At 47.9% G+C, this 26,365-nt stretch overlaps 1 protein-coding gene and 1 long non-coding RNA gene across 6 annotated transcripts in view; both read left to right on the top strand.

Moving 5' to 3' along the window:
• LOC135911612 (uncharacterized) overlaps window positions 1–26,365 on the top strand; it is a 567,380-nt gene that overhangs the window by 104,955 nt on the left and 436,060 nt on the right. The window contains exon 1 of one of the 5 annotated variants that reach the window (XM_065443935.2): window positions 9,849–10,110. The exons of the other annotated variants lie outside the window; for them this stretch is intronic. The gene's annotated coding sequence lies outside the window, so the exon portion shown is untranslated. Of the gene's footprint in view, window positions 1–9,848; window positions 10,111–26,365 lie in introns of those variants that run through there. 5 annotated transcript variants of the gene reach the window in all.
• Window positions 18,562–25,334, top strand: LOC135911588 (uncharacterized). Its single transcript, XR_010567404.2, has 3 exons — window positions 18,562–19,022; window positions 20,132–20,224; window positions 24,683–25,334. It is a non-coding gene; the product is annotated as an uncharacterized lncRNA (long non-coding RNA).

The following is a 26,365-nucleotide window of genomic DNA, read 5'->3' as shown; positions in this document are numbered from 1 at the left end:
GACACGTATCGCTCTTTTCGTAATAAACACCAATCTAGCCAACCGAATTACCACCAGTAGAACATGCCGACGGGCGCTGACGAATCGGGGAAGTCCGACTCACCGCGACAGCATATCGATCGAAAATGTTCGCTCCCCATGCTGGACATCAACGCCTAATCGTTCACGTGTGCAGTCGCGCGAACGTTGGCGCGTTCAAGAGAGCGTGATCAACCCGCCGTGGTTGCTCAGTGGCTATGGTGTTAGGCTGCTGAGCACGAGGTCGCGGGATCGAATCCCGGCCACGGCGGCCGCATTTCGATGGGGGCGAAATGCGAAAACGCCCGTGTACTTAGATTTAGGTGCACGTTAAAGAACCCCAGGTGGTCTAAATTTCTGGAGTCCTCCACTACGGCGTGCCTCATAATCAGAAAGTGGTTTTGGCACGTAAAACCCCATATATTATTATAAGAGAGCGTGATCGTTCATCCCGGTGACCCGCTGCGAAGCCTTTCTGGGGACAGGCCCGCGTAGCGTGCACGCCAGCCGGCGTGGAAGACGTCCGCACACTCAGCCAAGCCCAAGCCAAAGTGGAAGAGGCCGCTCCCTTTAGCACCCGAATAACCCCGCCGTTAGGCGGCGTTGGCAGCGCTACACACGCGCCATCTGTAACTACACCGACCGCCGGCGGCGCCCAGCTATTTGGCGAAGCCGGGTTACAAGAAATGGGAGGGCCATGCGGAGAAAGTTTCATAAGTGGGCGCAAGAGGGTCCAGCCTCCCACAAGCGACGGCCGTCAATCTGCCCACAAACTTCGGTATTTATGAGCGCTAGATCTAGCCCTAGGACTGTTAGCCAGCGCCTCTCGGAGCCATGGGGGGAAGATGTGGAACACCCTTCTTAGTCCAATGGCTCCCACATATATATGGGTACATACCTCTACCACGTGACAGGCTTCACACACATACACTTTTTAGAGCGCAGCTCTTTGGCGTCCGTTCCTGGGTTTCGCGTCGTCGTCGGCGTTGTCGTCGGCCGACGAATCTGCTCCGCCGCCGCGCATGCGCGCTGTCGGCTCTCCGGGCGAGGGAGGATGATGTAAGGGAGGAGGAGAGACTGTGGAGGAGGGCTGGCTACACAAATGGCTCTTTGGCGTCCGTTCCTGGGTTTCGCGTCGTCGTCGGCGTTGTCGTCGGCCTCGTAACCAGCTCCGCCCCCCTTTCATCCCCCCAGCGCTAGCAGCGACCGACTGATACCGCTTTCGTGAGTCCGCTACCGCACTCACGAAAGACGTCGTGCACTTCCTGCAACTCGCATTAACCGTCCATCGATCCACACCGATGTTAGTAGTGGGGGACTTTAATGTTGACATAAAGACAAACAGCAATTTCCTAACACTTATGCGGGAGAACATCCCGTTCCTCTCGCTCGTAACGCGTCCCACGGCTGTGACAACCTCGCGAGGCACTTGTATAGATCTCGTCTTTGAGAATCAAGCATTGGTGTACCAAGTCGAACATATATCAGTCTATTTCTCCGACCACAAAGCTTCCTTCATGACTGTCAAGAACTGTTAGTGGAGTCTTTGTTAAAGGAATACGTGTGAAAAATAAAAAAAAAATTCTGTGATAGCGCATACATGTGTTGCTCGATTTCTTTGCCTCAATCTATCGAAAAGGTGAAACAGCTTATTTGCTGCGCTCAAATTTCGCATTAGGAAGTAACGTAATCATCGGTAATTTTTTTAAGCTTTGACACTCCTAATGCTAAAGTATTTTTTTAAAAAATGCACCGTCGATTGCTTCTGTGATGGAATCAGCAGCGGCAAGGTTGCGACGTCGGTGAATGCCCTTTACGATAGTGTTGTTTTCACCGCTGCTGTAAATCTTGTAAAAGTGAAAGCGTAGCCGAAAGATGACGGAGCGAAGATACGCCTTCTGTCTTTTTCTAGCTTGTTAAACTCCCTCATTGTCTTTAACCGCATAAGAAGTTGCGCTTACATGGGTTGTTGATCTGTCCTATGTCTCTCGTCTTTGTATTTCTCTGTTCCCCTTTAGCAGCGTTGGGTAGCCGACAGGGTGCCGTTCTCGGAAGTCGGCTCCTTCCATTATGTTTTCCTCTCTTCAAAAACTTCAATCTTTCGTTTCGGGTGCATGTGTTCAGGAAGGCCTGCCTTTTTATTGCGATAGCAATTATATGGGCCCTCCCGGCGAATTCGACGAATTCGCTCCAGAGGACAGCGACGGCGTCGCTGTCGTCTTGATGTAGCGGATAAAGTCCAAGTGCGATAACATGGTGGCCCCACGCCTTATGCTGTGGATTATAGCTGTGGATGCGAGTGAAAGCTTTTTGAGCGTGAGCCGAGATGGATGGTGGCTCGATCCCGCACGCGCAAGGAAGCGGTGGGATGGTCGGGGGTCGTTCTACTCTGGCGACGGCTGCGTATGTTGCAGCGGAGCAAGGACGCGCGGTCCCTATCTCGAAAGTGCTCTGCGATGGGTACAGAGTCTAGGGGCGCCGCGGACTGATGGCTTCGCTTGCGCTGTATTCTCGCCGCTTAGTTCGCATTGTTGAAGCGAGAGACGACACGAAGGACAATTCGCTCGCTGCTGAGGCCGCTCTTTCTCACGCCAGCATTTTTACAACGAGCGTGATGACAACGAGGGAGATGTGTTCATGTTTGACTGTGCGCGCGTGACACCGTGCTTGTTAATTTAGTTAGTAAGCGAACGTTTAAAAGTTTGTAAGGCTGATAAAAGTGCTTTCCTTGCTTCGTAAAGCTGTCTAATAATTTTCTATTGCAGTCGATGCTTCGTCGTTCGGGCAAAACTGCGACATTTTCGTTTCCTTCTGCCTCACCGCCCTATTCCGTCTTCTCACTCTAGGGTAGCTACCGTGAGGTTACTCTGGTTAACATCCTTACCTTTCCCCCTCTTTATGTTCTGTCTGGCTTCAGTGATTTAGTGTATACAGACGTGATGGACAGCCGCACATGTTTGCACTGCTAATGGTTCCACATTTCGTTCCTTCTCTTGCGTCGGGTGGCAAACCGGATGCCCATGTGGTTGACCCCCGCACCTTTCCTCTTTTTCCTCTCCTCCTTTTACGTTCCCTGTCTATATTCCAGCTAATTGTGCGGACGGCGGCGTCTTTCTCTATGCTAGAAGCGCCTTTTTTTTTCTTTCCGGTTGGAAATTTTCATTCAGAACAAATTGATTCATTCTAGCGGCGCCGTTCTCGCCGAAGTCTTGATAAAGTGCTGCATTCCGAATCGGTGCATTTGGAAACACGTTGCGAGCGAACGGAAATGGAGGTCCTACCTATCGTGCCAGTCTTCCATTAACCCGAGCGCCTATTGTATGTCTTCGAACCCTTGCCGTCACCGATAGGTGCTCAAGTTCGCACGGTTCGCTTGCTAGCAAGAGTTCGTGCCCTATTTATAACGAAGGAATTCTCACGTACTATAACCGACGTTCTTTAGCTACTCTTTGATCAGTTCTCCTTAGTTATCTAGAAGCACTGAAGAAAAAAAAATCACGCCGTCGTAGTTACGTTTTATTAAGTTTCCTACATCTAGTTGCGTCCTACTGAAAAGCTCAGGCGGCGACAAGTGATTAGTTCAATTACGGCACAAGCGCTACGGTTGAGAATATTGGAGTTCCTTGTTAAGTACTGCCACTGATAGTCCTTATTTCATACAAGTAAAAGAAATAGAGCCGTTCGCTTGCGTCGTATAGGCTTACCATAAAAGGACCGTTATAATGCGACTACAAAGTGTCGAGGTATTTTTTAATGGCTGACGACAGACTTGCGCAAGAAGCGGCGGTCGATTGGCTTGCCAAATGGCAGCGCTCCTAGGCTCCTATGTACAATAAACTAACGCTCCATCCCAAACGTTAATCAATTTTCGCCCTCGTTAATTCATGCTGCTTTTGTTCGTTTTGAATCTTGCCGTTGGCTTTGCCACTTTGCATCCCCTCTTGTCTCTCCGAAGACGACGACAGAGAAACGTTAAAACCTAGCTTTCAGACGTTAGCCTTTCATATGAAGGCGGTTCAATGTAGAGTTTTAAATTAGGGTTCCCATGCGTCAAACTTCGCCGAGAGCGACCCTTTGCGCCATCCTGCGCCAAAACGGCATTTTAGCGAAAAATTGCGCAGAGCGTGGGGTAAAGCAGGCATAAATGCGAAACTTTCGTTCGGGCGGTGCATTGCAGTTAGCAAAATTGAAATCAAGACCAACAGCATGCTATGATCATCATCACAAACGGAAGCAGGGGCCTGTCCATAGAGTTTGTCATTCTAGTGAGGAACTTTAGGGCCCGTCGGAGTCCTCCGGTTCATGAATGGCGCATTTTTCTTCGACGGACGTACAATGTGGTACCTCTGTACCGTCTTTCAGGCGCTTTATTTCGGTGTTCATGGAACCCGCGTAGTACCGCTGAGTTTGCCGAAGGAGGGTGCCACATTCTAAGGTTAAAGGTAAACTTTTTCAATGTTATGCTTCCTTTACTAGATGTCTGCCGCGTCGCTAGTCTTCCCATTGGAGCGGAAGTTCCCGTAGTTCAGGGTAGTCGCGGAGAGAGGGCGCTCGCAGCCGACCCACTTCCTGTTGCGGAGGAAGTGACGATTACTGTAGGCTGGCGCGCGCTCAACCAGTGGGTTGACGAGGGACCTCGGGTCCAACCTCCGGGATCGCAAGAGACGCCTTTAAAATCTCGGTGGCAGGGCTGCGTGATTTAGGTTTGCAGCGGCCACCGCATCTAGCGCTATTACAGTTGGAGTGGTCGTAGTCGTTGGGAGGACCTTGGGGCGACAGGACTAGGTGAGCAGGATTTATTTGCAGAATTTACATTTGAAACAAGACATACATCGACAGTCTAGCGTGACTCCCATATGTAGCCCGCAAGACGACGCATACAGCAAACAGCTTACAAGCTCACAGCTCACGAGTACATTTCGAGCATGGCAACAAGCACTCAGCTCCCGACGACGAGCACACAACGAGCACGCTCTAGAAGCGGGCAAACGCTGCTTATAAGCACTTGGTCTCCCCTTGAGTCCCAGTAGACGGGAACGTTCGTCCAGTCATCGTTCGACGTCACCGTAGATGACCCGTCCTTTTGGAGGAGGGCTCACAAACACGTGTTGCACAGGTTTCAGTGCCGCACACACACACACACAGGTGCAAAGGTCCGGAGCCGACGTCACAGGGGCTTCGTAGAACTCTGCTTCGTCCCGAGTGGCGTGGCAGGGTACCACATTCCTGAGCTGACCCCGCGCCACGTGGCTGCCGGTTATTCGTAGTGCTCTGAAGTGCACCCCGTCCGGTTGGATAGGAACATGTGCAGCGGACTGAAATAGCTGGCACGTTGTCACCCCGTACGGCCATTCCTAACAGCGCTCGCAGCCGACCCAGGTGGGGAAGAGTAAAGAGGAGAGGGGCAGGAACCAGCTTCTCGGCTCACGCGGCAGGCATCTAGTAAAGGAGGCATTGTTATGGGTGATAGCGAGGCTTTGCAAAATAGCAAGCTGCGATCAGAATCGCACGTGGTGTATAGTTAAGAATGTTATTAGCGAATGTAGTACAGGACGAGAGCTGCCACTTCAATGGCTGCTGCCATGTTCGTTGGCGCAAAGCTTTTGCGTCGAGTTTGTGTCGATGAAATATCGTCGCCGACGCAAACGCAAGACCGTATTTGGGTCTCCTGCACGCGCAGTGGCGCTGATGCCATTTGCGGCCCCTATTCGATATTTCCTAATGTGCATCGCAGGCACGAGTATGAGCGCAGGCGCGCGTACTCGGTCAGTCCTGCAGTGAGCCTTTGCCCACAAGCCCTGAGTCTCGCACTGTGTTGCATCTTGGCTTAATAAACACGCATTTTTTGACTATCTGTCTGTGGTGACTTCTCTGCGCCGTATCGACGAACGCGGCCGTAGCGCCCTTTCTTTGTGTGTCCTGGTGTGGAGGAGCGTCGCGTCCTTTCCTGACAGCGCTTGCACAATAAGCTCGCAAACCCGTCTCTACAACATAGCCACTACATCAGTTAATATTTGCATGATATATGGTAAGCGCACGTGCGTGCTACCTTGAGCCAAAAGTGCTTGTTGCTGCGCCAAAGCGGCTGTTTTGCCGGCGCCAGGACCTGCGCCGAAAGGTAAAATGCCTGTTCCATCACTGCATAACGGCTACAAGTTTTGGCGTTTGATACGGCACGTTCGATGCGGGTTCGCATTGTGACCGCATTCACTGTGATCGGCGGTTCGTCACCTTCACTTTCCGGAGCAGGAATGCTGCCGCGAGATCGAAGAACGGGACGGCGCTGGCGTATGTGTTCGACGTACCTATAGTTGCTGCTTTCTGAACGCATGGCTCGTCTCGGCTGTACCCTCGGCTCAGGTATAGCTCTATCTGAAGTGCTCGTTCATGGCAGGAGTAACGAGACCTCTTTATAGTGCGGCGACGTCCAGGAGCCACCATATCGATGTTTATTCCGAGCTGCTGAGCGGAAGGGACTGAGGAATGTGAGCCGACCCCGCGGGTGGGTGCGATTCGAACAGAGCGTCTCAAAGTCCTAGCTGTCACGAGGGAAGAAATGCGAGAAATGGGCACTTGACGCGAGTACAAGATAGAGAGAGACAAAAGGGAAGGAAAGACAGGGAGGTTAGCCAGTGTAAATACCGGCTGGCTACCCTGTGCTGGGGAAAGGGGTAAGGGGAATAAAATGAAAGGAAGAGAGAAGAAAAAAAAATGCACACAGTAACGCGATGTTACGGGCAACAATACAAATACAACAGTACAAATTTCTCAAAGAGCTAGTCGCGTTTGGCACGGGTTAAGTTTGCGTTCGGTGTCTCGGCGTATTGGTCAGGTCATCGGGCCGCTGCGCTGGAAGACAGAGGTTCGTTCCCCCGTTCCGGTCGCGCATATCTATTTCACTGAAGACGCGCCCGAAACGAGTTGAGGCAGAATGCCTGGAACGAGGAATGCTTCGTATGCACGACACGCCGCGACGACGTCGTAGTGGCTGCGAATAGCCCGATGTGGTCCCTCGCGCTGCCTATATGCACGCGCCTTGAAAGTGCAGACAGCCGGTTCGGCGTTCGGGTCCTGACGTCTGTGATGCGTCGTGGTACGTTTTAGGAGCGCTCGTGTGTGTGCAAGTGTTGGAGTGGGGATTCGCGTGGCGGTTTTACTCGTGCAATGCTACAGGCGCTTCCAGTCGTGGCTTGAAAAGGATGCCGCATCGACATATCTGTAGTATTTATTTCTCTATGGTGGAGCAGCAGCGTACGAAATATGCGTCGTATCAGAATTGAACATCCGGAGCCTGGTCGTATGCATTGGAAGGAACATGCAAAACAGTTGTTGTTGCAAGAGCCCCCTAGTCGTACAACTTCGCCACGAAGGTTGGAGCTGAATAGAAAAGCGGGTGGAGAAAATAAGCAAAAAAAGGAAAAAAATATGAGAAATAGAAACCTCGCAATCATTGGAATTCCAATCTGTGCTGTTCCTGTGTTTGTTTTCCTTCCTTGATGGAACAGTCTGTGTTGGTTCCGTGTATGGCTTAGAATATTGCCCGCAGTTGGAGAAAAAAACGAAACTTAGCGAAGAACTTCCCGATTTGATCGCGATGCACTGCATCCAGGAATTCATTTGGCTGACTGTTCTTACTTTTATTGGCGTCGAAAAATGTGAATCTGAAGATGAAAAACAGAATGAGCTACAACGGCCACCGCATCAACAACGGAAAACCACTTTACCGTGCCACCGTCCGTTCGCCTACTTTCTTGACTCTCTATAATAGGCCAGCCAGTTCGATTGTTGGTTATTGCATCTTTCACCAGCTCTTTCGCATTCGGGATATGCTGTGCTTAAGCGCAGCAGCTACATTGTAGAACAGTGTCGACCGTTCATAACCACTTGACGCTGGAGTTCAAACTATACTTTCATGGGCCCCTTCTCTGTGATTCCAAGTCACTGCTGCAGGTGAAAGAGTGGTATTGATTTTAGCGAAAGCGACTAACTCGAAGAAGCGATTAGTGATATAAAGAAAATAAACGGCGATAATAAAGCTAATATTATAATAACCGGATCGCTTTATTTAGCTTCCGATTTTCATAAGTTACTTTGATAAGTTAGTAAGTTATTTATGATAGAATGGTAGAATGCCGGTAGAATGCCGGTAGAATGCATGGTAGAATGGCGTTTGAAGAGTGCTAGAAATTGAAGTTTCCCGGCATTGCCCAGGCGAGATGGCCGTGCTCTGGATCGCGTTTGAGTGGATGCCTCGGATCGGTTTTGAGCGTCGCTATCACAGCAGCCACATTTCCATCATTGCGTAGTTAGCTTTACTGCCGAGCGTTCTGGCGACTTAATGTGGCGTGGTTTCCTAACGTATGTTTTTTTTTTTTGAGATCCGCGCGTACTTTATAGGCCCGTGTCTTATGAGGCAGTAAATGTAGATGTCCTTGCGGGGATGTCACTGTCTTAAACGGTGAAGTACTAGCATGGACAATTTACTATCTACATCTCTGCGATGACCACTCTGTCGCCATTAGCTGGGCAAATGTGCGATGTGACGAAGCCAGATTTATAACTAATAAAATCCCGTATTGTTAAACTAAGGCCGCCGAACCACGAGGAAAAGCGATGGCTGAGCTGGGGGAAGATTAGTATGTATGCTCGATCACACGGGGTGCGCACAGGCTGCACTACAAGCATTCTCATCAAGCTTGGATTGCTGAAAGCGTGTTTGACTTACTGTCCACACCGTCATGTATCGATAGATCTTTGTCACACCGTATTTACCGTAGTTCTCGCCTGTGCTTTAACACAGTCCACCGCATGGCTCTTCCTTTTTTAAGTTATACCCGACATATACCCGCGGGCGTTGGTGCTTTCGATGCTGGTGCAAAGTTTGCTGTCCGAGCCCTTGATCATTTTAATTAGTCACTATTATTTCTGTCTGTATTGGAAATCCGGAACCCTTTCGAAGGTTGTCGCCGGGGGTTTGTATGCAGACGGAGCTTCTGAGAGCTGTACGACAAAAATATAAATAAGAAAATAAATCTTTGAAAGGTTTGAACTCGCACAAACATATTCTTGTTTCATGTACAATACTTTACCTTAACGTATCAATACATAGCACGTCATAAATTATCGGGCCATACTGTACAGTAGCGCACTATGTCATACCACCTCATGACTTTGCAGAGATAAACCTGGCCAGAAGACCTGGCCAGAAGACCTGGCCAGATGAACGTTCGTCGAAACTTTTAACTGTTACCGCTACGTGAGAGCGTGTCTCCTCTGGAATGTTGCGCGCACGTATACATCTTGAAGGTATCAGAGCTGGAAACAGTACGACGACGATAAGAAACAAGCACTTTTGTCTCCAAACACTGTGGACTTCGGAGACAAAGTCTCCAAAGTGACCTTGTCTCCAAAGTCAGTTCTCTCGTGATCGTCCCTCTCGTATCGTTCACTGAGTGCAGGTGATCTTGCAGATGCTCGCGTGGGCTTACAATAGTACAGAAGCCACCCAGATGAAGCTCGTTCTTTTCTTTTTGTTCGTCAAAAAGCGGTATTGAAGCAGACGCGACGCCAGCGAGCTGTCTTTTTCAAAGTTTCTTTACCGCGATTTCCACGCCGAGATGCGGACCACCCTGCCAGGGTGTCTCCGCCCTGCGACAGATGGCGCTAGCTTTCCCCTCGCTGTCCTCTCCCTGCCACCCCATCCCGTTCTCTCCATCCTCCTCCTTCCGAACCGCCCGATGTGTGCGTGAGCTCGCGAGTGCGTGCCACGCCTCCTCCTTGCTCGAAAAGCGGCGGCGGCGGTGGTGGTGGCGGCGGCGGCTGTCGCAGCAACAAGCGGCGGGCGATCGCAGAGCAGTCGGTGCTTGCATGCTGTAGCGCTCTGCGGGCCCCGCGAGGGAGAGACCGGAGTCGTCGTCGTCGTCGTCGTCGTGCGGGCGGCTTGACGCGTGGGGCGGCGTGCGGCTCGGCTTGGATCGTCCAGCAGCGATCGGCGGCCGGAAAAAGGAGGCGACGAAGACCGCTCGACGACGGAGTCCTCTCGAGTCGCAGGCCCGCGTCTCGAAGCGCGCTATCGGCGAGGGAGGAGAAGAGGTCGGTTCAGTTGCCTGGTCTGGTGCCACTTGTTGTTCTGCCCGTGTGTTTCGCCGCCGCTTCTTTTCTTCGCCGGTTTCGGGAGGTCCAATCTTCGGTTGTCTCTCCTACTCGCGCGCGCGCACGCACGCAGACAAACACAGGCGGAAGGAGGATCTGTGCACTGGTTTAGATCAGAACATAGATCATAGAACATAGATAGAACACATAGAACATAGAACACAGAACATAGATCAGAACGACTCAAAACGGCGGCTTGGGTGGGTTGGTACGTTAACATCGCAGAAACCAAACAGCGTTAAAGGAAGAAAATGCGAAAGAGCCAGATAGCACAGGCGCTGTGTTCGTCGTGGAATTGTTTTGACACCGTTTCCTAATTTCATAAAAAAATTGGTTCTTTCCTTTCTGTTTTTGTTACCTATGATTTCGAGATATCCGACCTCTTCCTTGGGTGAACTTCAGTACAGCCTTTACAGCTTATAAAGAAAGGAAGAAGTGGTTCAACTTGCGTCTCTCCGAGTGCTCGCCACTCTTTTGTTTTCGCAGTTTCTTCTTCTATCCCCTTTTTCCCTCCGTCTGTCGACTTGCGACTATAGCAGATCAACAACGCCTGTGCTTCGAATTACCTGCACCGACGACTGTGCTGCGGTGCAACGTGGCGTGAAGAGAAACTGAATTGTGCGCCTTTGTTTCTTTAAGTGTGTGTATAACGTGCGTGTAGCTGCTCTTCGGTGTTGTTGTCTCCTGTATTATTGTGGCCGACTCCGTGTTTATAGTCGCGTGTGTGTGTGATCCTTGCGACCGGCGTCTGTGCTGCTATCTGGAGTTTGGTGACGGAACCCACGAAATCGGCGCCTGTCCGCAGTACGGTTCGTTTTTTCGCTTTCATCATCATCGTCATTATTATTATTATTATTATTATTATTATTATTATTATTATTATTATTATTATTATTATTATTATTATTATTATTATTATTATTATTATTGACGTGATATAGAAAGCGGTGGAGCACAAACGCGGTGCGGACTGCTCCATACCCCTCGAAGAGGTGGTACGGTTAAATTTATAGTTCGTGTAATTTTGCACATAGTATTGTAAAAGAAAGAGCGTAACTTTAACAGTTCGCGCACGCGCAAGGACATTATCAAGCAGCAGCCAAAACAACACGGCGAAATTACCAAAAGAAAAAGAAAAAGCCCCCTTCAAAGCAAAACGAACAACTACATCACATTTAATGCGCAGCGTCGGTGAAACGAAACGGCTCTCTTAAAACCAGTTTTCTTTTCGTGTTCTGCACACGCGTTAATAATGCCCAACAATGCCCGATTTCTTTCTTTTCTCGTTTCTGTGGCTTCTCCCCCTGTGCTTTCTCGATTCGCTGTCTTCGAAATAACGACGGACCGGCCTCATATCACGTGGGCTACCGAGCAATTTGCGTGCCTACTCAATGGCGGGCCCCTACACTGAGCTCTGGAAGACCCAAGTCGTTTGTTTCTGTTAGCAAGCGTTGCCTAAATACTCTTGCCTTCGGGCCCGCGCCTTCATTACGGGTCCGAAGGGTATACACGCAGGTGCTCGTGTGGCTTTCTTGTTTTTACTTCGTTCTGGCTGAGAAGGCGAGCCGAGTGCTAACGGGGCGCGCGACGCATGTTAACCAAAGTTCTTGCACGCCCCCGCCCCCCCCCCCTCACCCCTTCCCCCCAATGCGTGTACGTGTTTGTGTCGTCATACGTTTCACTTACCGTATAACGTCGTTGGCGCGCACGTACGCGGATGGCGTGTGCGCGTACTTATAGCCCTATTAGGTCGCCGTGGGAGTGGAGGAGGAGAGAAAGCAAGGACAGGAAAGGCAGGGAGGTCAACCAGAAGAGTATCCGGTTTGCTACCCTACACTGGGGGTGGGGGAAAGGGGAATAGAAAGAAGAAGAAAGGGAGAGAGTAAGCACAGAGTACGTGTGGGAGGGACACTATGCACAGGGACACTATAAACGGCCTCTTAAACCGGTGTACCTCAAGTATTGCAGTAATGCACGATTCGCTTTTCGTGCCAGTGACGGGTGTGGCCACGGTCCGAGTATCTTTGACTCGGTGAAAGGTCGTAAGTCTAGTCGGTGCAAAGTTTCCTGCAGAGAGAGGCGTTGTACATCGTAGCGGGGGCAGGTACACAATAGGTGCTCGATGGTCTCCTCGCAACCGTGGGAGTGGAGTGGGCATTATGGTATACGGAAACTATGTTACAATATCACTGATAAGGCTCGGGCTGTGTGGATTCGCTCAGGCTGGTAGCGAGCAAAAGGATAGACCAGTTGGGCGAGTTGGTACGGCGACATGGTCTTGGCTTGTAGCGCGAAGTGAACACGGACTCAGAAAGGAGCAGACAGGAGGAGCGCTAATTAGACAAGCTGACCTTTTCCGGAGGTGACAAAATCAGGTTCACGGGCAAACTTTGGTCCCTTGCGCAGACTGCTTTGGATGTTTGCTGGGAGTTGTTGACCGCCGAGCACTAGCACTTTTCCTTGGTCCCGCGCACTCTTATCCTTCTTCGGTAAAGAAAGACGAGCATGGGCCCATGGGAATTCCGTGGCTTGCTCTGCGATCCTAATCCGTTCCCGAAAACATCGTCGTTGGCCTTCCGCAGATGGGGCTTTCCCGCACAAAACCAGTAGCCTGTCCCTGAAGCAACGGTCCTGTCTGCTCCTTTCTGTGTCCGTGTTCAACTTCGCGCTATAAGCCAAGACCATGTCATGGTAGCGAGCCACGCAATTCCTGCAATTTGAGGAAAGAGAAAAGAAGAAGGCAGGGAGGTTAACCAGAATAACGTCCGGTTGGCTACCCTACACCGGGGGAATGGGAAAGGGGAAAGCAAAGATCACAGGGAGAGAGAGGAGGGAAGGAAAGAAGGAAATTGCGGCAAGTTCTGTAAAACCTGCAATTTGAAGTTGTAGATACAAGGCGGTGGCAGCCGGTGACGACAGGCGCGAACGTTTTTTTTTTTTCGTGTATCCTGTCGTGCAGTGCGCCAATGCTGGTCACATAACCCAGAGTTAGGGAGAAACGATCTTTAGTATTGATTAATCTGTCGTTGTCGTCGTCGGGATGCTGTACAGCCGACGTGCAAACAGGTGGGCACTCATCAGTCCAGCATCCTGCAACCGCCCGGGCTCCATCTGGCGCCCGCCACACCAGCTGTTGCTGGTCGTGCAGTTATATAACCGAAGCCAGACGGGTTCCTGCTGGCAGTCTTTGAGGGAAGAAAGGACGCTTGAAAACGCTGTTCTTTCGCGGAGGAATTCGGACGTCCCACGTGAGCGCGTGCCTGAACCTGAACGGGCGCCGCGGAGACGCGCGACACACGAGTGAACATTCGTGAATTTGACTGATCGTCTGACAACTATGCGGCGTCTGCGGCAGGAGGTTCCCCCCCTTTCACAAAGTTGCGCAACCACTCAAACGAAAAGATTTGCTCTCCCCCCCCTTTTTCTTTCGCGTCTGTATCGGTATCGTTTTCGCACTTTGATGTGCCGAGACTGGTCGACGTATATATAAGGTTTGTTCGATTCAGAAAAAGGTGCACGCAGTGGCGTAGCTAGGTCGTCTGGCACCCGGGGCCCTTAGCCCTTCTGTCAACTCCCCCCCCCCCTTCCGGGTGTAGTCGAGGAAGGCGAGGTTATCGACAATTTTCGGGTGTCTTCAGACGTATATGACACCCCCCCCCCCCTACTGGCCCCGTGCACCCGGGGCCCACGGCCCCCCCTGTTCCTACGCCACTGGGTGCACGGCACCTCAAGCGAAAAAGTGCACGGGGTGCCGGGCTGCACCCACCCGCTGCAAGGTTCAAGGGTGCAGTGCACCGCGGCGGCACCTTGCATTGCACCCCGTTCACTCGAGCACGGGGGTGCAGTGTGCACTGCTGCACCTGGCGGAATCGAGGCTCTAGGTGCAGTGCACCGTGAATGGGTGCAGAAGGTGCAGAGAAACTTGGCTGAATCGAATAGACCTGTACTGTCAAGACCGCGCGAGATGCAATGGCGCATGCTGCGTGTCGAATGCGCTTGTCGTCGAATAACGTTATCAGTACAACCTTTGCTTGTCGGCAGGACGCGCGAGGAATGCACTGCTAAGCCACGTGCAGTGTACGCACTGCTGCGAATACGAAGAATTTTGCTTAACATCCGCACGTCGCGATAGCGTCGCAGAGTGTGTGCGTGCGGAACGAGATAAGACAGGACGTCCTCCACGGAGTCTCCGCTGCGCCGCCCCTGTTTTCCCTACCCTTGCAATGAGCGTGTGCAACTTTTACCCCCGTATTCAGAAATGCATCTTAACTTGAAGCCCATGCTTGACTTGATTTTAATGACGCCTGTCCCGAACGCACCGAAAGAAACGCGATGAGTATCTTTGGAGCGTTCGCAACAGGCGTCATTTATATCAAGTCAAGCATGGGCTTCAAGTCAAAATGCATTTCTGAATACGGCGGTTAGCATCGCAACATAGAATATCAAACCGAGCACAGAGCCCCAGATGGTCAAAATTAATCTGAAGCCCCCCTACTTGTACGTCCTCTTCCTCAGTCAGATGGGATCTTTGAGAGGTAAATCCTTGTTATGCTATAGCAAAGCTTTCTTTTGTCGTTCCACCTGCTTTTCTGCGTGGATGGCTGTGTGGCTGAGTGAACTGGGCTAGTCCCAGAGGAGGCGTAATCGAAGGTGGTGACTTGGTGTGCCAATCCTGACACTGCAGGGCACGATAAGCGACCTCGATCGCAAGAGATTTAATCTGGTTTGCAACGCTGGTCGATTCTGGTGGCCGTGCAACGTCACATCTCCCACACGCCTGCAGCTCACCAGTAAGTGTCCCCCCCCAGCGTACCTCAGCGGGTCTGCCACGATAAGATATCGCTTCTGCCCAATTTCTTTAAAGCGAAGCGTTTTTTTTATGCATGAAAATAAACACAATAATAAGGGTCGCACTTAAATTTAATAGCATTTAATCAGCGGGCTCACGAAAGTTTCGGTTCACGTATATGCCAAAACGGGCGTTGGATCTGCGTAACTTTTTAAATGTATTCATTGCGCATCCCGACCTATATAGGATGAGATATATCTCAAACCATATGTTCATTATTTTCGCACTAGTGCTTCCCCTGCGAGGTCAGAAGATAGAGCCCTGAGGCACGAAACACTTAATTTTGCTTCTTTTAGGAGTTCCCCGGGCAGGGCCATCATATTTCATCCAGGAGTATCTATTATGCCCACTCTATAAGACGCGTGCCGTGCCCCTCTGAGCGCGGGAAGTTAATTTCATTTTCCGTTCCATTTCCGTTCCAGTCCATTTCCATTTATTTTATTTCACGGCGCGGACCGGAGGTGTCACAGAGAGGAGTGGGTAGTACATAAAACGGGGCTCATTTTAGCTGCATAGTATATAGGGCTACACAGTAAAATAATTTACACCCTTGATGGTGATAATTGCGAATCATAACACCCTTGAAGGGTGTTTTCATTCAAGAAACATCCCATCATCATGACTTTTTGCGAAGCATAGGGTAGTTCTAGATGCCATAACACCCTTTTACCCACCGAAAGGGTGCACTGACTAAGAATATTGGGGGTGGGTGCAAGGGTGTTTTTGTTTGTTTTTATCACATTCACAAACATACAATTGCACGAAGAGACGGCGTGTCCCACGGCACTAAAAACCAGTGGCGGATCCAGAAATGGGCCCTGCCTTACCCCAAGCCCTTCCCCCCCGAGACATGTCGGGCTTTCAAAGCCGACAAAACTCCTGAAGAGAGTCCCCCTCCGTTTCACTGTCTGTTTTGATAAGCCATTTTAAATATGTCCTGGGAAAAACCTGTTGCTGAAGCACTACTATCTATTATGTCACAGTGTTCTAGGTGGCACACAGTTCCTAAATGTCGTCACGCACAAATTCCGCGGAATCCAAAAGCGCGCACCTACTTTTTCTAGTATTGAATACTTAACCAAAAGAAAAATGTTCAAAATGTTTTCAGCAAGGCAGAACTAGTGCAGCTCTTGCTTTTGGGACGCCAGGAATCTAGCAAAATGAATAGGCCACGTGACAGCATGCAGCTGGACGCGCCACAATTGCTCTAAAGCAGTGCGGTCGTCTAGGTTTCTTTCAAGCATGACAAAACAGGCAGAAAAGGGTGCGACGAACCATACGCGGACAAAAGATACGCCGATTCGAGAAGCTTTGACCCCACCTGACCTTCTTTCGCCGAATCAATAACGCCAATTCGTTCTGCTTCTCTCAAGTTTATAAACAAGGTAGGTTCGTTGGCAAACTTGAGCCTTCTCACCCACCACAATGCTTTGCTCAAGCAGCATCTGCAGAAAGAGCCGTGCAAAACGCTCATGGCTTCGCGTCTGCGTCAATTTACGAAGCTGGCTGTACAAAAAGAAACTATTAAGTTTGTAGTTGTATAGTAAAGGAACGTTCTACTGGCTTACAAACAACTGCCTGAACGGAGTGCTCAAAAATAAAGGGAGAATAATCTAAGAAAGTATAGAGAACCAACGTACTACTTGCGATGCATAAAGTATTTACAACACCGACTAACAACGGTATTTACTGAAATATTTCCCCTCCCAAATTGGAGACAGTATTATTGCATGCATGAATAGGATAACAAGCCAATCATTGTAGAAATAACGAGATTCCAGAAATTGGCGGGGCATTTGCAGACCCATCTTTGTTCACGGAATAGTGGTGAGGCATTTTTCAAGTGTGCGCGCTACTGCCCACCTGCCAAGTACGTTCGCGATGTCTTGGCATATGTAGACCTGCGCGAGACTCGCCCGTCTCCCCTCGCGAGACGGGTAGGACAGGTGCACATGCTGAATACGGGAAAGAAATACTTTGCAGAATGAAATTGAATTTTGTCAAAACACCAGAGCTCTGGATTGCAGGTTACAGCGTGCACAGGGGCGCTCTGCCAGATTTTAAAGCGAAGCTTTCTATGCCTCCTCCCTCACTTTTTCCAATTCTGCTGCTGCTGCTGCTGTCACTGGCTTGCCAGCCGCGTCGGTGGGTGGTTTGAGAGCGTGCATAATGAACATGAGAGGGACGCGGGGAAGGCGTGTGCGAGTCCTTTTAGCGAGAACTTCGTGGGCATCGCTACAATACTCTTTGGACCTCTTTAGCCGTCACAATGCCCACTGAAACACCCTGGCCATCGACACAATGCCCTCTGGAAGACTAATTACGCGTTAGCCCCCTTCTGCCCACCCCCACCCACCGCAAAAGTAGCGCAGAAGGTGCAGCACTTCCTTTTTTGTACTCACATGCAACAGCGCAGAGGAGAGACAGTATGGTACTAAGGGGAGACAAGAGAATGCTTAAAGCCAACACTCAGACGAAATGTCATCACAGTTCCCACACTTTGCCAGGAAATTGTTGTTGTCATACAATAGCCTTTACCACAGCTGCACCCTCGCCGAGCAAAGGGGTTCGGCGATGGTATAGGCACAGCTATTAAATGGGAACAATACTAAATTGCTCTGCTCGTGGTAGTTTGAGGGCGAGCGTAGTTGGGTCGAAAATGACTTGTCTACCGCATGCACAAAATACCTCGATTTTGAATATATCTTCCTCATTACCCGTCAAACTGCTATTATAAGCAACTGCAGTAAGACAAAGACCGACATCAGATTATGACAACGACAACTCACGGTGCTGTCCACCAGAGGGGAATCGTTGTTATATTTGTTCTTTCTTTTGAGCGGTCATAGGCCCCACTCGCTCACCCGCTCATGAAACAAAGAAAAAAAACCCCGCGAGATCTGGATTCGCTTCGGTTGCACTTTCACGACAGCAGGCAAAGAAAGACTTTTCGTACTTGGAAACTTAAGGTTTTCGTGTAATTCTGCACATGTGAAATTTCGTGGTGTCGCCTATACGTTTAAAAAGCTATTATGCAAGTACTTTTATATCTGCCGTTAATCCAAGCTATTTAAAATTTGAGTGAGCACTCCAATTCAGAAATATGAGCATTGTGAACTTCTTGAAAATGCCAATTAAAGCTTTTTTTCTCTCTCTGTTTCCCTGTGCATAAAAGAAAAGACAGACTCGCAAGTACCTCTGTATCTTATACAATCAGGAAGGGCCACGTCTCTTTACAAATGAACGTCCAAGCAAACAAACAAAAAAGAAAGCATCGACAAATAAATTCACTTACATGCAGTTACCAGCCCACCTTTGCCCCATTTGATTTGATATCAGCCCATGTTTCTGGAAATAAATTTCCAGTGAAACTACCCGTAAACACAGAAAATGGCTTAGAGGTAGCGTAAAATAAGTAGCTTTGAAAGTAATACACACACATAGTTTAAAAGAATATTTGTTTTTATGCCTTGAAAACGAAACCGAAATTGAAATTGAAATAACTTCCCCCGACGGGTGTCGCCGCTATCGCCGCTACGTCATTTCCTGCGTCTCGCGGCGGGCCGCCGGGAGCACATGTGTGTGTTCTCCGTGACATTCTTGAAGTTGTGAGTAATTAGATTGTTTTTTGCTGCGTTTAGGTTGTACCAACTCGTTGTTTTCGTGTACTTTTGTGCTCATCGACGCGAAGTGAGCGTCCGGAGTGAAGGCGACGCGATTATGCGTGAGAAAGAAGGGCACCAGCGGCCTACGACATCGGTGTTTCTTTGTGACAGTGTGTTTACTACGCCTACGACGGCCGTCATTCGTGGCGAAGGAGAAAACATCTTCCATTCGGCCTGAACAGTGATGAAGTGGACGTTTTGTTTTTCGGCGGAATGCATCGTCAACATGGTCCATCCACTACGTAAACGAAACGGCGTGCCCAGAGTACAGATCGTGACAGCGCTCCGCCTTCAAACCGAGGGCCTTTTGCAAGGCGCATGAACTGCTCATATAAAAGGTACGTACGTAGCCACGTTCAGCGTCGCGTTTTTTATGGTGCGTCATTGTGGTAGTAATTTTCGCGTAATTTATTTAAAGGACAGCGCAAGGTGTGTTGGATGCGAGTGTAGTATATGTACTCCAGGCGTAGCCTATGGGCACCGAATGTGAAAAAGAAAAAAAAAAATGAATGTTTCATTGTTCACGTGTCCTCAACTAGAGTTGTAGAGAATTAAGTACTGCAACGCGTCAGTATTCGGCGCAGGCAGGGAAATAATACTTTGGTTTGACTAATTGGTTCTTTCTGTTGCCAAAGATGGGCGCAGACTTATACCGGTGTCACACGGCCACTTTCGAGCACGATTGAGCGCGTTCTGGATCGAAATTTTCGACCGCGATTGGCTCCCGTCCACCGATTGTGCAACGAGGCCAAACGCGCCCAGAAATTCGATTCCAGGCAGGATCGACCGCGGCCAAAAGTGTGCAGTGTGACAACCGTATTAAATGTCGCTTGTGTACTTTCACTCAATTGTTATTATTTTTTTTTTGTAGGAGGTCCCGTGGTAGGTAATGGCGCAGGCAGCTTGCAATGCTTGTGGTTTCATGACTAGAACTAATGCAAAACAAAAGAACCACGACCGTCCCGGCTATGTACTTATCAATCGCTTTAAGTTGTACTCGTTTGTTATAGAAGCTGTCGTGCTGTTGCGGATGAATGCGTGGTTGCGCTATTTGTTTATAAATTTATCTTTTTGTATAAATAAGCACACCGAGCCTAATCAATTTTTTTCTCGTCCTTGTACTCGTTTCTTGGTTTCACGCAGGCGTGCTTATTATTACTACTATTTGTTTTCTTGTTGTGTGACTGAACCCTACCTAAGGCGTCCTGTCAGTTGTCAACAGTATTTCTGAAATGAATTGCACTTAGCGTCCTACGGTTATTGTACGCTTCACTATCTTATTTCAATGTCTAGTTATAAAGTGTATGGTTATTGTAACTATTCTTGGCCTTTATATATGTATTTATTAAGCTGGTAAATGCTTAATTGTATTTGCAGTTTTGAGAGGTTCTTTTATTGAGTCGTCAATCTCGAATGGTATTAATGGTGGGTTCTTGTGCCCATGCAGTTGCAGTTAGCATGAAGCAATTGCATGGGAACCGACTGGCTGTCTTGGGCCTACACGTTGCTGAAGAGACAGTGAAGACGTCTGACCCGACAGGTATACTTTTTTCATCACAATTGGCCTACATATTTTTTTCACCGGAGGATGAAGACCTCCCCCAGTGAGCTCCAATTACCCCTGTCTTGCGCTAGCTGATTCGAAGTGAAGCCTGCAAAATTTTTTGACTTCATCGTAGTCTACTTCTCTACCGTCCTTGACTACCCTTCTCTTCTCCTGGCATCCATTCTGTAACTCGAATGTGCCACAGGTTATCTGCCCTATGCATTACATGGTTGAAGAAGGCACTTGGGCTAGTTGGTGCTCATTGCAGACTTGAGACATCAATAACTAGCATGAAAAAGACAACATCAAGAAGCACATAAGAAAGAAGTCTAGACTTCAACTGAAATTTTTGCTACACAGAAACATGGAATGCACAGAATGTCGACGGACAGAAACAACACAGGAGCTATCGGAACAAATTTATGAACAGGTTAATTTCACTTACGAACATTCTTGGTAAGAGCCAGGGACGGGTGCTTACACACCTATTCCCCACTTTTTTGATGCAAAGTGGTTCGTATATTTCTCTATGTACCTGCTTTTGGAGCTGCCTGAGCACACGATTGCTTTGAAACTGCTCGGTGCATGAGCACGTATGGCGATGATTGGCCATGTGGCCACCAGCCACCAAGGCACTCAAAGCTGCCCTATGTGTCCTCAAGCCCAACAGGTCGGTGTTTAAACGACCGCTTGGGGGAACAAAGATAGGGCAGCTGTCATGGCTGGTGGCCATCTGGCCAATCATTGCTGTAAGTGCTCATGCACTGAGCAGTTTCAAAGCACTCATCTGCCCACGCGGCTCTAAAGGCAGGTCGACATGTAAATATTCGAAGCACTTTGCATCGAAAAGCGGGTGATTAGTGTGTAAGCACCCCTTCCCTTGCTCTCGCCAAAAAAGAGTGTTCGTATCTCGAAATGAACCTGCCCAACGATTGGCTCCAATACCTCCTGTGTCAGGCAGGGAAAAGGAAAGATAAATGTTGCTTCCATGCGTTGAGGTCACATCCCCTGAATCCTATGTTTCTGTGTAGCCAAAATTTCAGTTGAAGCCTAGAGTTCTGTCCTGTGTGCTTCTAGCTGTCGTCCATTGTCTTTTTCGCGCTAGTTAATGATGTCTCACGTCTGCACTACATGGCCTGACCAGCTCCCTTTTTTTACTCTTTATGTCAGCTAGGATATCAGCTCCTTCATCTACTTTCTGAACCACGCTGCTGTCTTCCTGTTTCTGCTGCCATCAGGATAGGAGTGGACATGACAAATGAAACTGAATGTCATTTAGACAGAGGAGCAGTGAGGCTTCCTGTGCTTTACCTTTTGCTGTTGTGCATAATAGTTGAAATTGCACCAACACATATTTTCCACCTTGTGATTTTCCCATAGCTGTGGCAAATAAATATATAGGCTTTAAGAAACTAGAAATGCAGTTTGCCTAAGAAAGAGAATACTCTTGCACCTAAAGGTAATGTGTATGATGCTCTGACTCCTTTGATGCATGTGCCTTGAGAGGTGTTGACGTTGTTCTTCATTTCTTTCTCAGTAAGCTTTACTCGATGGGTCTGACTTTGTATAAAGAAATAAGTTCTAAAGAAACCATAATACCTAACAGGCAGAATTGTCGAGGTTGAAAGTCAAGTTTTCTTTCACGACATATTTTTTTCAGGCTGTACTAGTTGATCCATGATGTTCGACAGACAGCGCAGACTTCTACAAGGGACGTCAAAAGTGGCGAGAAATGGAACAAATCCTATCGTCTCTTTCTCCATCCTTTGTCGAGTTCACATTGTCTAACATCATCGACCAATACCAACTAGCCCGTTTGCGTACCTGTACTAGTTGAGCCATTTATACTATGGTACTCTAAACCAAATGTGATAAATTCAAAATTGGTGCCTTTTCTATCTTTGTACAAATACCTGTTTCATAAAATAGTTTAAAGTGTTATGGTTGATGTCATGTTTCGACACCACCATAACTTCATAAAATATCTTCATGGATGCAAAAGGTGCCTCTTGTGCAAGTTCCGTTCTAGCCTGACACGGAAAACAAAACTGGCAGAAGGTAGAGCACATGCTCTTTTGTAAACAAAACGCATGATTGCATTTTCTTGGCAGTTATTGCAATGTTTTCTGATGTTTATCTGCATGAACATTAATTATCTCAGCTGCTAAAGACACATCACTAGACACTGTGAGCAGAAAAAAGTGATTGTGCAGTACTGTTAAAGTCATGCAACATTATGTTTAAGCAAACTGGCAGGGATGCTAGCTGTTAAAAAGAAAAAGCTGACTTCTAGAAAAATTTGCACTCCTAGATGTGGAATTGAAATTCACTATGCTGATAAGCTACAAAAGATTTCCAGGATGATCAGACTAGTTACACTGGCCATTTGCTGATTCAATAAGGTTCACTGAAGCTTGTTTTTAAATTCACACTGTTTTTATGCAGGGTAATGATTTTCAGTCTTGTGGAATTTTTAAATATAGTCCTGTTGCATATAGCATAATTCTAGTCCTTGAGCAGGAATATTCAAATACGCAGATATATCTAGCACAAGAAGTCGAAACATATTAAACTAATTAAAAAAAATTATTATCCTTGAATGAATTACATTATAGCTAATATAACCGAAAAGAAAGGGGCTTAACCAAGAAACCCGATGTTTATTAATCATATCCTAAGAAGCCAGCAAACACTGACATCAAGGACAAGTTAGGGTAAATTACTTGTGATTAACAAATGAAATAAAGAAATGATAAATTAATGGAAATGAAAGTGGATGAAAAAACAGCTTGCTGCAGGTGGGGAACGAACCCACGTCTTTGCATTACGCGTTAGATGCTTTACCGATTGAGCTACTGCGGGCGCCGTTTCCCCATCACTTTCTTGGGTATTTATGCTTCCTAGTAGAACGCTTGGAGTGTTTGCCAGCGCCACCACATATCTGGGGCACATATTGTAATTTACGAATCATAGCCAGTGAGATTACAAGGTGTATCTACTTGGAATTGATTTCCAGAATGGCGTCAGTTTGGAGATATGCACCATCAAACTTGCCGGAAAAATGCACTGTTGTTCCACTTACTTTTTTAACAAAATGTACTTTTATGCACTGAGGCTCAAAAGTGGGTTGTGCACTGATGCACAACCCACTACTTTACCAGTAGTACTTAAAACAATTTTGCTCTTTATCAATAATGCACTGATGTTTGGGCTATAGAATGTCGCTTGCCCCATCTTCCTATCTCTTCACATTCCAAAGTAATCGAGCAATGCATGGCATACAGTGGTGATGTCCGGTTGAAACAGTGGGCTGTAGTTGAATTTCTCACTGCGGATGGTTCTGCGCCCTTCAACATTCATTGCCATCTGAAAGCAGTTTACGGGGATGCCTGTGTTGAAATCAGCACTGTGCGTAGGTGGGCAAGTACTGAGAAACATCAAAATCCAGCCGCATCAAATGTCCAGAATCAGCACCGAACTGGACAGCCCACAATGGCTTCTTATGAGGATCATCAACATCAGGCAGACGAGTTGAATCAGGTCAATCGTAGGATCAAGCAACACCAGATTGCAGCAACACTCGCTATTTCCATTGGTTCAGTGAACCACATAATTAAAAACCTCCTGGGTTACAAGAATTGAACTTGTTGGCTATGCTTCGACTTTTTCATGTCAGTCGTCAGTTACCGTGACACCCAACAAGCGCAAGTCTTCTTGTAACGCAGGTCTTTAATGATGTGGTTCACTGAGGCAATGGAAATGGCGAGTGTTGCAATCTGGTGTTGCTTGATCCTGCGATTGCACCGAGTCAACTCATCTGCTGATGTTCATGACCCTCACCAGAAGCCATTGTGGGCCATCCATTTCGGTGCTGATCCGGGAGATTTGATGTAGTAGGATTTTGGTCTTTCACAGTCCTTGCCCACCTCTGCACAGTGCTGACGTCAGCACAGGCATTCCTGTAAACTGCAGTCAAATGGCCATGAATGTTGATATGCGCACAACCTTCCACAGTCAGAAATTCAATTACAGCCTGTTGTTTCAACTGGACGTCACCACTGGATGCCATGAATTTCTCGATTACTCTGGAACGAGAAGAGATAGGAAGGCGAGGCAAGTGACATTCGATAGCTTAAGCATAAGTGCATCAATGGTAAAAAGTTCAAAATGTTTGCTGTAATATTGGCAAAGTAGTGGGCTTGGAGGCAATAATTTCTGAATTGCCCTCATATATTTGTGTAGCCTGTCTCTCCTACATTCATGATGTGGCAGATTAAATGCCTTATTCTTTCGAAATAACGATTTCCTGGAAGTAAGCACTATCTGTGCTTGTTTTCTTTAACCTGCTCTTCATGTGATCTTGAAATATTAAAGTGAATGATGCAGGGAAGCGCTGCTAGTCATGTTTCGTGTACTTTTCCTGACATTAAATTGCAACAAATCATTTTGCAGGTAGAAAAGAAGCAGATGGCTACAGTGATCAATGAAGAAATGGCTTCATCTATGATGGCTCGCCTTAGGACATTGGAATGGAGCTACAAAAAGGCATCATCATCCTCGCCTGTGCCCTGGAACTTTGGTTTGAATGAGACTGTTCTTCAATGTAGAACGGCCGCAAGACTTGTCACCACAAGGCATAGTGCAAGCTCAAAATATTGTACAGGAGGCTAGAATAAATGACCCTCCATGCAGTCACTCTGTATCTGTGATAAATGGGACCATTTCACGCAGAACACTCACAAGTGATAATGTGTTTTCTCTCAAAGTTGCTATGCAGTGCGTTTGTAAACACATTACCTATTGTATGCACACCATACATAACATTTCTGTGTGCTAGCCTAACTGTAGACTTAGAAACAAACAATGAAGTGCATATGTACCCGCTTCCACATGCCGTACTTCAAGGGCTATTATATTGCTCATTACACCCGATAGGTGAAGGGGTAATATATTCCTGATCACACCCTTACACCCCATGGGTCGAAGGGTAATATGTTGTTCAAAACACCCTCAAGGGATAGGGTGTTATTGGAATATAGAATAACCATCATAAGGGTGTAATTCCCTATAAAACCCAGCTTTTTCAAGGGTGCTAGGGGGTTAGTTATAGACACCGAAAAAAACCCTTAGGGGTGTAAATTATTTTACAGTGTACATTGATTCGTTTCTTGAGGGCTTTCACGAACACGTTGGCATCGACGATGGAAACGACTTAAGCGCAGGGGCGTTTTTTTTTTTTGTCCGTACTCGCTGTGTGAACAAAAAGGGTTGATATGCAGATTAATGCGACAGCGCGTGCGCACGCCAGCTTCGAACGGATGATCATGTCTGGTTCAAATGTATAATGGTGGTAGCACTAGGAGAGGTCGGCTAAAATGCTCATTTTAATCGCAAATTTTGTTGGGAAAGAAAAGCCAGAGACGGGAGATCTTACGATAATAGACTGGACGAGCCCTTTACGATACAAGAAATACTTGGACCGTGAGCCAGCGAGTCACCTGCAGCAAAACGCAAACATCTGAAGAGGCTTTTTAATAGCCAGAAAGTTAATTCAGTTTTTGCTGTCTGCAGCGTAATGCTATGTTCACACTACGGTCGTAACGCGCGTAACAGCTCTTTTGGCGTATCGAACGTAACGGCTGTAAAAAACGTTACGGCACTTAAGGCGGCACCTTTGTTCACATTTACTGCTGCTTAAATTACGGCTTTTACAACAGTCCAATCAAATTTGGAGCTGCAGAATCGACGTCACCAGCGGTCCAATATGGCTCCTGCCAACATGCGAGCGCTGGCCGAGATCGAAGAAATTCACGCTCAAAACAAACTTATAGTCATGTATTCAATCGCCCAAAGACAACGAAGGTGACGCAGAAGGGTTTGGGTGCGGCAAGTATTTCTCGACAGGGCCGTGGACGGCGATTTTCACAACCTTTTCGCCAAGCTCCGAGTTGGTGACGCTGCGATGTTTCATAACATCATGCGCATGTCGCCCCAGCAGTTCCGCTTCCTTGAAAACTTAATGAGACCACTCATCGAAGTTCGGAGCACGCATCTGCGGCCATCGGTTTCCTTGGCGGATAAACCAGATGAACTGAAAACAGTCTCGCAAGGCGCACTGCAAAAATTTTCACGAAC

Source organism: Dermacentor albipictus, chromosome 5, assembly GCF_038994185.2.
Source record: "Dermacentor albipictus isolate Rhodes 1998 colony chromosome 5, USDA_Dalb.pri_finalv2, whole genome shotgun sequence".
NCBI classification, from domain to species: domain Eukaryota; kingdom Metazoa; phylum Arthropoda; class Arachnida; order Ixodida; family Ixodidae; genus Dermacentor; species Dermacentor albipictus.
This window is presented reverse-complemented; position numbering and strand designations above follow the sequence as displayed.